Raw genomic sequence first — 11,728 nt, forward strand, 5'->3', positions numbered from 1 at the left:
CTCTGAGGTGACCTTCCACCTAACCTGCATATATCTTGTATGTACCTAGTCATTCACATGTCACCTCCCCAGTAGTATATAAGCTTCCTGAGGTCAGGGACTTTGCATTTCATTTTGCTTTCTTTGTATTCCCAGCACTTAACACAGTGTCTGATAAATACTGCACTAGCTCTGTGACCCTGTGTAAGTCAACTTCTCTATGTCTCAGTTTCCACACCTAGTTCCCAGGATTATTGTGGGGATCAAATGAGATAATAATTGTAAAAGCATTTAGCACAATGCCTGGCACAGAGTAAGTGCTCTATCAATGTTAGCTATTATTGTTAGTAGTAGTAGTAATAGTAGTTGTAGTAGTGGTAAGTGCTTAATAAATGCACATTGCCTGACTACCTATGACCACAGCAAACCTATAGCTTTAGCAGCATGATTTACTGAGAAAGGCAATCTGATTGTCCCAACTGCTTTCCCTATTTGTCCTATTTCATGCCATCAAGGGCTCCTGCTTCCAGCTCTGCAGCAGAAGCCATGGTGTCCTGCCCATGGAGCAGGCCATGGAAGGCCCTTTCCCTTTCTCCCCAGCCTACCCTCACCACTACCATCACCATCACCACTACCACCACCACCCCCCCCAGAGAAAGAGCTGAGGAGAAAAATTTTTGTCTTTTACTTCCAATAAGGTGGAGACTCAAGGGAGCTGACTTGTTTGAGATAAGCCAAGCCAGTCAGCATGCAGGGTACAAAGCCCACATTGCTCTACACATTATCTATCCCGATAGTATCTGTTCAAATAGCATTTGTTTGAGGAGATGGAGCCAGAAGGAAGAGGACAGGGGGTTGTAGTCTGCTGACCGAGTGGTCAGCTCTCCCATCACCCATTGAAGGAAGCAACACGCTCTCTACTATCAGTGCCAAGAGGGAGGCTGGCAATCGAGTAAACAGAGCTTTTTTTCATCTCTGGAAACACATGCGCGTGCATGTGCATGTGTGCCCGCACACACACACACACACACACACACATACACTCAGTGTTTGGATAGAGTTGGGCAATATCCTGGTCAGGGAGAAAGTCAATTTTTTTTCCCAGGTGGCCACAGGTAAGCTGTTCTCTTCCTATCAACAGGCCCCAGCCTCACATCAAAAAGCAAAGCCTCCAGGAGAGAGGGTCGCCATAGAACTGCCAGTGCTAGAGCAACATGTTCTGGAACACATTGGCTCTATTCTTCCCCCAGACACATTCCCTTGGCCTTCCCATGGCTACCAAGCAATTGCTTCAGAGGTGGTCCCTAGGGCTCTCAGATTTAGAACTGAACTCATCTTATGAAGAAGACAATGGAAGAGGCAAAAGTTGGCATATTTGTCAAGGAATATGCCCATAATAGGAGAAGGTCACTATAGAAGGGTGTAAGGAACGTTGGAGGCAGGAGTGACCTCTTGGAGGTCATCTAACTCAACCTCTCCATTTTGGATATGAGGAAAGTGAGGCCCAGAAAAGCAAAAGGACTTGACAGACTGAGGTCACATGTTGGGGCAGTGACAAAGCTGGAACTAAATCTAGGTCTCCTAATCTGCAGTCCAATGTTCTCTGCAATGCCCCACTCTGCCTCATAGTGCTTACAATTCAAGACATTTTGACAAACAATTGTTAAGTACCTATGATGTTCAAGGCATTGTTCTAAGGCTTGATGGTATAAACTCTGAAAACTTTATAGTACCTGTCCTCAAGAAGTTTATAATCCTACAAGAGGAATGATGTGTGAACAAATACCTATAACACAGGGGAGAATGTGAAAGAGCACAGAACCCACCCCAAATGATTGATGACAGATTTAAGAAGGAAGAAGCCATTCCAATGTGGGGAGGAGAAGGGTGGAATGAAGGAAAGCTTCACAGAGGATGTGGCTTTTGACTTGGGCCTTGAAGGAAGACTTCATTAATTAGTGATGAAGGAGACCCTATTCCAGAGAATTAGGATAGTGTGAGCAAAGGAGTGAAGATGGGATAGGGCATGACAATTATGGGGAATGTCAAATAGTCTAGATAGATGGAACATAGAGTATGTGAAGGAAGTAGCGATAGACAAGGCTGGAGAGGCAGACTGAAGCCATATTTTGGAAGGCTTTGAATACTAGATAGGGGGTTTATGCTTTATTCAGCAGGGCCATGGGAAATCACTGAAGGATTTTAGTAGGGGAATATCTTGATCAGCTCTGTAAATTAAAAAGGATATTTGGACATTTATGTGAAGAGAAAAAGGAAAGGCTAGAGGTAAGAAGATCAGTCAGCAGAATTTGATAATATTCCAGGTAAAAGCCTATTATTATAACCATAGGATCATAGATTTAGAGTCCATCCAGGCCAACCACCTCTTAGTTTTTCATTTGTTTTTGGTTGTTTGTCTGTTTGTTTGTTTAGAAAACTGAGGCCTAAGGAGGTTAGATGAAGAAAAGCCCAAGGTCACATAAGTAGTTAATGGTTGAACCCTGGTTCTCTGATACCAAATCTCTCCCCTGCACCACAATGAGGTGATATTTGTAAGAATGGAAAGGGAGCAGCTGGATCTGAGAGCAATTTCAGAAGTAGAAACTACAGGAATTGGCAGGATGGGAAGTGGGAGTTGAAGGAGAGACAGATCTCAGATTTCTTCCTTTTTCTAAGACATAACAAGGTCACAGATTCTCTCATCCTATGTGCCAGTGATGTCCTCACTGCCTCCCTTTTTCTCCTTCCTTGGGAAATCTTTAGAGCATGTGCCTCATTATAGCTTGAAAGGACAGATAAAGGCAATCCTGATTCCTTTCCCTTAATGCCAGCTAAAGGTCTCGTTCTTTGGGGTCCTCTCCCAGCAGAAGAAATGCAGCATGTCTATACTATCGCACTGAAGCCTAGGTTTTCTCTGAGCACACTGTATGTTGTTTTGGAGCAGCAGACCATATGGTGCTCTCTCTTTCTGACATGATGTCTTAGCATTCTGTGACCAGCTTTAGATTGCTTCGGGAGAACCACATTACTCTCCCAGATCCCTGACAAAGGTCAGGTCAGCTCATAGACCAATGGCCATATATATTGTCATATCATCCAAGATGGAGTGCTGTAAATTGAAAGTGATAGGCTAGATGGTCTCTAAGGTCATTCTAGGTCCTAGCCAGCATAGTAACCAGACCTTACAGTAGTCTAAGATAAGGTAGAACAATCCAGAAATCATCAGATTTTTCTTAGTCAGATAGAGAACTATAGTATTGGTTCATTCCCTGCTGAATCTCCCATATTTACCCACCATTCTGGGAGGCAATTAAAGGCAATTTCCTACTTGGCCTTGAAGTAAGAAAGACCTGGGTTCAAATTGTGCCTGAAACACATATTTCTGTGTGACCCTAGGCTTCTCTAAAACTGGAAGTTGTAGAACCATTGCCTTTGTGCATCAATACAAGAGGTTCTCTCACTAGGAGTTCCCTATCCTAATGAAATCATAGATCAGAACAATAATCAATCAATCAATTAATTAAAATCCACCAGGCTAGTTGACATACTGCAGTGACAGTTGCCTTTCTCCCTCATGTCTCCCTTTTTTCACTTTCATTGCCACGTTTGGACTTGGTGACAGGGCCCAGCAACTTCTCCCTCCATACCCCTTCCAAGCCTTACCTTCTATTCTGGAAGCAGAAGGAGGAGGAGGAGGAGGAGGAGGAGGAGGAGGAACTGGGCAAAGCCAGGGTTTGCACCGTCTGCTCTGCCCATCTGTCTGCTCAGGGAAGGCGCTGGAGGTGGCAATCTGACCCACCCTCCTCCTTGGCTCACTGTAGTTCCTTTGATCTGCCCAGAAGCAGAGGGGAAGGAGGTTATTTTAAGAATGACTTACAGTCAGTTAATTCTCTTGGGGTTTAGTCGATGAAATGGGCAGTGGGCAACCTACCTAATCCCTAAATAATCATACTTCATTTTGAGTTAACAACCAGAGTACTAAGAATGCTCTATTTCACAGTGAAATAATTAAAATATGAAAGAAAAAGACATCCAGGCAAGAATCAAAACTCAATTTGCAAACGTAGGAATCCCTCTCCACTTTGTGACTCACTCCTGAATAGCCTCATTGACCCACTTTTATGCTCCTACAAAATATTAATTAATAAACAAGGTTTCCTGGGAACTGTTGGGTACCCAGCATTTTTAAGTGCTATGGGGAATGCTAAAGAAATAAATATATGGTCTCTGTCTTCAAGACACTTCCAATCTAGTTGGGCAGATAAGAGGAGGACACGTACAATGAAAGTGACAATTATACAATCAAGTGTTAAAATGTATAGTAGAGATTGTAAGAGATATAGGAATTGGGAAGGAATTCATAATGAAGGCTGGAGTGGTCAAAGAAGACTTCACTGAAGAGGTGACATTTAAGCTGAGCCTTGGAGGGGAAAGGATTCTTAATGGGAGGAGGGGGAAACAGCATGAGCAAAGACACAGAGGGGGTAGTAAAACAGTTGTTGGGAAGGCAAGAAGACAAGCCTGATTAGAGCAGAGGGGTCATGTCAGAGAACAGTGGGAAATAAGACAGGTTCTTATTATCTGAGTTCTGATTATGAAGGGCCTTGAAGACAAAGCCAAAAAAAATTATTCTTTTTTCCATTTCCAAAATGGAGAAATCATGCTCATCTGTGAGTTGATCATCTTTCCTCTTATTCTTGATATTGATCAGTCCAAAAGAAAGGACATTTTATTTAAAAGTGACCTTATTTAAGGTCACACTCTACAGTAAATAGGCCTCTCTTATATGGTTCAACAGGGATTCAAAACTGGTGTCCTCTTAGAGGATTTTCCCATTCAAGATGGCGTGAAAGTCACCAGTGTGTGTCTCCTATCACCAGGAAATTTTTCCTTAGAACACTCCTGCTGTTCTCTCCTGCCTGCAGAGAGAAGGGAGCAGACCCATATGACTAGATGCCAGAAAGACTCATTTGTCACCTGTGATGGGAGGAAAGGTTCAGAACTGTCAAGACAGTTAGCTCACTGCCTCTCTGGTTCATTTGGTCTGGTGCTGTTTACTAACACAAAGCACAAAACGTGACTCCCTATCTCCCCTTGCCCTGAAAAAAAATTCTCATCATAACTGCCTCCAAATGAAAAGAAATAAATGATCTGGGAAAAGAGTCAGGAGTCAGACAGTACAGGGCTACTGATGTGACAGTACCAAGCAAAGAGGAAATGGATGCATGTTTTTGCTTTGAATAAAAATTTTGTCAAAATAAAAGCAGGCCAATGTGAAAAACAGGATGATCTAGCAGAAAGCACAATAGAGGGGAAGGCCTAGTATATTGTTTGTCTTTGTATCCCAGCTTTTAGCACAGTCCTGGCATACAGTAAGTACTTAATAAATGCTTGTTGGTTTATGGACTAGAATCCAAGAGGCTGGATTCACATTTCATTTTTCCCATTTATTTGTGTGTCCTTGGACAAGACATTTTAACTCTCAAGAGCTCATTTTTTTCATCTGTGAGATAAGGGGGTTGGGCTACATTATTTATAAAGTCCTTTCCAGCTCCAGATCTATGATTCTAAGGCTAACTACATGTGGAAGGGAAGTTGAATTGACGTGGCAAATGTGTGGATCCCCAACAAAGGAGTGGGGTTTTTTTTCCTGACCAAATGGCAGCCTGCAAGGAAATGTGACACTTTAATGAAAAAAATAAGGTCTCTTCAGTGAGCTGTTTGCTCTAACCTGAAGACTGTCTTTTCCTCCAAATGAGTCATAAATTGACAGGAAAAAATGACTAAAAATATTTGAGCATGACATTTACAGCTATTAAATAGTCATTTGGTTGCATACAGTTGGAAAATTGGGTTTTGCAAAAGGTTACTGGTGATTGTCTTTCTTTGCTATTTGCTGTTAGTTACTTAAAAAATGGGTCTAGAAAGGGGGATGCTCAAACCCTCTGAATAAGGATAATTCAGAATCAATAGAGGGTGTCAACTTATTTACAGGTTCAATTATTTTGTCAATTAAGTAAGAATAGAATGGATGGCATCTTATGGGCAATATATTGTCAGCACTCTCAGCCATATGGACAGGCAAGGAAATAAGGCTCCAGCAGCCCATCGTTCTGAACCTAACCAGGGTTGAGCTTGTGTCTTATGGGCCATACCAGGTATTCTCTGGGTCACTGTAAGGGACCTCAAGACCATCTCATCCAACCTCTTTATCCTTGGGCAAATCTCTTAGCTGCTTTGGGACTAAGTTTCCTCATCTGTAAGATAAAGAGACAATGATTCTAATAAATCTATTTACAATAATAAATAAAGCATTTTAAGGTTTTCCAAGTCCTTTAAATTTTTATCTTATAAAAGCAATAAATCTACTGCTTGAAGGGCATTTGGATACTCTGAAGACATTGACTGATAGTCTATGGCATAGGAATACTAATGTGGTTGGTAAAGATTCAAGAATTTGTTCTAGGATCAGTCTGGGGGGTCAAAGTAAGAAGGTGGGAGTAATGCAGAGAGGGGCAGGGGTGAGGAAATGGCAAAAGTTGTATATGGACAGACAATAATGGAGCATCTGGGCAATCAGAGAAAGCCAGAGATCTGGTATGATATGGCAATAATCTAGTTGTATAGTTTGGCCTAAAAATATTTTGAGTCAGCTGATAGCAGTTGGTGGGTAATTCCAATAAGACACATAGGGAAGTCTGAAAGAGAGTAGACTATAGGTGTACAGAGAAAGTAGCTTTGAGTGCTATCTGATAACTTAGGCAAGCAAAATTATCTTGAATGTGTTCGTCAAACATTCATTCATTCAGCATGCATTTAATAAGCACTGACTATATACTGGGCATCATGCTTTCAACTGGAAATACAAAAAGAGAAAATAAAACAATCCTTACCTTAAAGGACTTTACATTTGATTGGGTGAGGGGTGGTGGTAGAGAACATTATGAACACAGATAAATAAATATAAAATATAGGGATAGGAACCAGATCTGTCTTTTCATTGGTATATAGTGAATTTCTAGGAAAGGAAGCTCCCTTTCCCAATTCAGGTAAGCACCTTCTCTGCAACATCTGAGTGTAGAGAGTTGCCTACAGCTGAGAAGTCAAACATTTGGCTTTCAGGGTGACAATACTCCTGAGTGCAGCCCGAGCAAGGCTAAAATGTAGTTCCTATCTAATTTTAATGTGTTGATGTATTAATTAAAAATAAATATATAAACATATATGGCTCTCCAAGTCAATATGCAGCCCACAGGGATCGTTATGTATGGTTGAGTGGTCTCTTTTACTATTAGAGTTTGATACCACCGGCCTAAAACCCTGGGAGGCTAAGTGATTTGCCCTGGGTCCCACAGGCAGTTTGTGTGAGAGGAAAGATGTGACCCCAGGTCTTTCTGGTTTTGAGGCCAACTCTCTATCCATTATGCTGTACAGAAAATACATTCAAAGTAATTTTCAGGACATGGAGGATGGCACCGCACCTAGGTGGGTCAGGATTAGTCTTTCCTGACTGAATTGGTCCAACCATTCTGGAAAGCAATTCAGAATCACACTATGAAAACAACTAAAATAGCCATGCTCTTTGACCCAAAGATCCCACTACTAGATATATACTCCAAGGAAGTCAATGATAAAAAGAAAGGCACCATATACGCAAAAATGTTTCCAGCAGGAAGGAATGATGTAAGCATTTATTAACCACCTGCTGTATGGTAGGCACTGTGCTAAGCACATTACAAATATCACCTCAGCAGTACTCTGTAGTAGCGAAGGAAAGGAAACATAGTAGACAGCCATTAGTTAGGGAACAGCTTAAGAAGCTATGATACAGGCGCAGCTAGGTGGTGCAGTGAATACAGCACTGGCCCTGGAGTCAGGGGGACCTGAATTCAAATCTGACCTCAGGCACTTGATACTAGCTGTGTGACCCTGGGCAAGTCACTTAACCCCGTTGCCTAGAAGAAAAACAAACAAGAAACTATGATACATCAGGCAATTTGGCATGGTAGATAGAGAACCAGCCTTGGTTCTAGGAAGTTTTTTGACACCTACTGTCTGTATGACCCTGGACAAGTGGCTTTACTTTTTATTCAGTGTTCTTTTTTTTTTTAGTTTTCAACATTCACTTCTATAAGATTTTGAGTTCTAAATTTCCTCCCCCCTCTCTCCCTTCCTCTCTACCCAAGATGAAATGCAATCTGATATGGGCTCTACATATACATTCATATTAAACAGATTTTCACATTAGTCATTTTGAAAAGAAGAATTTGAATCAATAGTATTCTGTGTTCTTTTTTTTATTTTTTTACTTTTTTCATTTAGGACATTTATTTTAACAAACAGTTGAATCCTCAAGATGATCTAGATGCTGCAACGGCTTCTCTGTTGGGTTTAGGTGTTGTTCCTTCACGGAATCCATTCCTGAATTGGCGATAGACAATTTTTAGGTGCCTCATTCGACCAGTACCAGTGGTGTTGCGTCATTTAGCCTTTGTACTCCAACTATACTTTCTCTTGCGTTCAGCAGGATATCCATATTTCCCACATGTTGACTTCTGAAGATGGTATGCCTTAGAACCACAACGACGGCACAAACTGTGCGTCTTATTCCGGGCGCTTACCAAGCGAAGACGTCCCCTTCGTCATCTGCCTCCTGCCGCCGGAACCAAAATGGGTATTCTGTGTTCTTAATAACTCCGTAAAACTGTAATTTCAGGAAAGGTGCAGACCTCAGCTGGTTGGGGGAGTTTTCTCACGTGGCAGGTCCGTACACTGATGAAATCACAGGGCCGGTCCCTCCTGCTATGACTATGCTGTAAGACGCAATGACTGTGAAGAATACAGAGAAATATATGAACCTGAATATGGATAATGCAGTGTGAAGTAAGCAGAGCCAAGAACACATTGTGGGTGAATGAAAATGCATTGATCAAGCACTATATGCCAAGAGCAAAAGTATCAATGGAAAGACCCACAAAACAAATGATGCAGAATATTGTGAAATTATAATGACCAAACTGGTCTCCAGGGAGGAAGTATGAGACTATGCCTGTGTCTACTTGCCTCCTATCTTTGCAGAGGTGGAGGATTATGGGGAGAGATATCTGCATACAATGTTTAGGACTTCTTGGTTGACGTGTTTCTTTCTCTTTGTACCTCTCTTCTTTCCTCTTTTTCCCTCTCCTCTCTCTTCCTTCCTCTTTCTCTGTCTCTCTTTTCCTCTTTCCCCCTCCTCTCTCTCTCTCACTCTCCTCCTCTATCTCTCTGTCTCTTTCTGTATGTATGTATCTCTGTCTCTGTTTCTATCTCTCTCTGTCTCTTTTCCTCTTCCCCCTCTCCCCTCCTCTATTTGCCTGTCTCTCTTTTCCTCTTCCTTTCTCTTCCTCTTTTTCTTCTTCCTTCTCTCTCTCTCTCTGTCTCTTTGTCTCTGTCTCTCTGTCTGTCTCTGTCTCTCTTTTTGTCTCTGTCTCTCTGTCTCTGTCTGTCTGTCTGTCTCTCTCTCTTCCTCCCCCCCTCCCCCTTTGGGAGAGGATGGAAAGAAATACATTGGGAAATTTAGGTGATGTTAAATATTCGATATATTTTTTAAATAGACAGGCCTCTTGTAAGAGGCAGTTTTTGAGCTAAGCTTTTAAAAAAAGTTAGAATGCTGCGAGGCAGAGATGAAGAGGGAATGTATTCCAGGTAAGGGGAGAGTCTCATGAAAAAGCATGGAGAGGGGCAGTGGAATGACATGCTGGTGTATACAAGGAATAGTGAATATGCGAGTTTGGCAAAAACAAAAGGTCTGTGCAATAAGTCTGGACAATGAACCTGAACAATGAGAATATTGCCTAGAATAGTTAATAAAGATCCTGATGAAAATGTACATTGCATTTCAAAGTTTACAAAGCATTTTTCTCACAATAACCCTGTGACATAGGCAATGCACATATTATTATTATTTCCATTTTAGAGATGAATAGAAATTAAGTAATTTGCCCATAGTCATCCAGCTAGTAAGTGCTATAGACTAAATATCCTGACTTCAAATCGAGCATTTCTTTCCACTCTATCAGGTTGATTCAGTAAACAGACCCTTATCCGAGGTCTTTACTTTGTTCTCCCTTTCTTGGGTCTCATCTTGGTTCCCTTCCCTTGATTACCTTAAATTCTCTTGGTCTCCTAGATTGTGGGTTCTCTTTTCCCCTCACTCTCCAGTCCTTCCAAGGAGTCCTGTCCTTAAACCCCAGTTCTCACCACTGTGTCCTTGCTTCTACTGCTGAGCATGCCTGGTGCTGGCTCTTTTTCTGCCTGGACCTCTGACTTGGCCTCAGATTGTGTGAGACCTCTAGCCATTCTCTACCAGTGGATCTCTCTGTTAATAATAGCTAACACACATAGTGCTTTTAAAGGTTCACAATGCATTTTATGTATATTGTCTCATTTGATTTTCACACTAACCCTACAAGGAAGGTGCTATTGTTAGTATTACTATATCACAAATGAGGTAACTGGAGCTGGGAGAGTTGGAATGATTTGCCTAAGGTCACCCAGTTAGTAAGTGTATGAGGCAGGATTTGAACTCAGGTCTTCCTGAGCAAGTGACCAAGTCCACTGCTCTTCCCATCACACTGTGCTAACTCCTGCTGCTTGCCTTCCTTTAACTATTTCTATTGCCTACAATTTAGACTTTTTTGATTGGATTTTCAGCTTTTTCTTTGAATACTCTGTCTGACTTGGTTTGCTATATATTGAGTACCAGACATAACAAATGCTCTAAGACACTGAAGGAGTGTTGAAAAACTTGATGTGATCACAAATATGGTTTAGCAACTTAATACATGAAGGAATCCAATTCGATGGCAGGTCCACATGCATTACCCCATGGTGTCCTCTTGGAGTTTGTATGAAGTACTAATGGCTGCCGCATAATGAGGAAAATACACATTGAATGGACTGCAGCTAACCAACAAGTAGGCAAGAGAGCCATTCCAATGTGCCTACATCAGGGGTATCTGGGAAGGACAACTCATTCCCAAAAAATCGAGTCAAACTCAGATTTCAGAGAAAACTGTTTCCAGCATAGCTTCTTCACTAGAAAAGTCGAGGTACATTGTGCAGAGTACCTCTAATATTTCTAGACTAGAGAGGACAAAGAAAAACTAGAGGTACTTCTAAATATGTGTGTGTGTGTGTGTGTGTGTGTGTGTGTGTGTGTGATGCATATGCTGGGTGTCCCAAAAGTCTTAGTGCCATTTTAAGCTATTAATGCTTTCTTAGCTTGAAATGGCACTGAGACTTTTGGAAAACCCTGGGTTTGTGACTATGTGAGCATGCATACATACATACATAAAACACATTTCTATATATGTATTTTATATGTGTGTATATACATATGTATGTATGCATACACACACACACGTAAATTCTGGATTCCCTTGTATGTGTATGTGTGTATATTTAGAGAGAGAAAGAGTAAAGTAAAGGAATAAACATTTATATAGAGCCAATTACGTGCCAGGCACTACACTAAGTACTTTTTATAAACATCTCACTTGATCCTCACAAGTCTGAGAGGTAGATGCTATGATTACCTCTGTTTAACTCTAGAAGAAACTGAGGCAAACAGATTGTGACTTTTCCAGGATCACACATCAAGTAAGTATCTGAGGTAAGATTTCAATTCAGGCTTTTCTGACTCCAGGCCCAGTGATCTATCCCCTGAGTCACCTAGCTGCCTCCAAGGCAAACAGTGGTCAAGTGACTT

At 41.4% G+C, this 11,728-nt stretch overlaps 1 pseudogene; it reads right to left on the reverse strand.

The window, feature by feature from the left end:
* Positions 1-8,330: 8,330 nt before the first annotated feature.
* LOC114048201 lies at positions 8,331-8,625 on the reverse strand (annotated as a pseudogene).
* Positions 8,626-11,728: the final 3,103 nt, after the last annotated feature.

Source organism: Vombatus ursinus, unplaced genomic scaffold (assembly GCF_900497805.2).
Source record: "Vombatus ursinus unplaced genomic scaffold, bare-nosed wombat genome assembly UNPS02014791.1, whole genome shotgun sequence".
In the NCBI taxonomy this organism is placed as follows: domain Eukaryota; kingdom Metazoa; phylum Chordata; class Mammalia; order Diprotodontia; family Vombatidae; genus Vombatus; species Vombatus ursinus.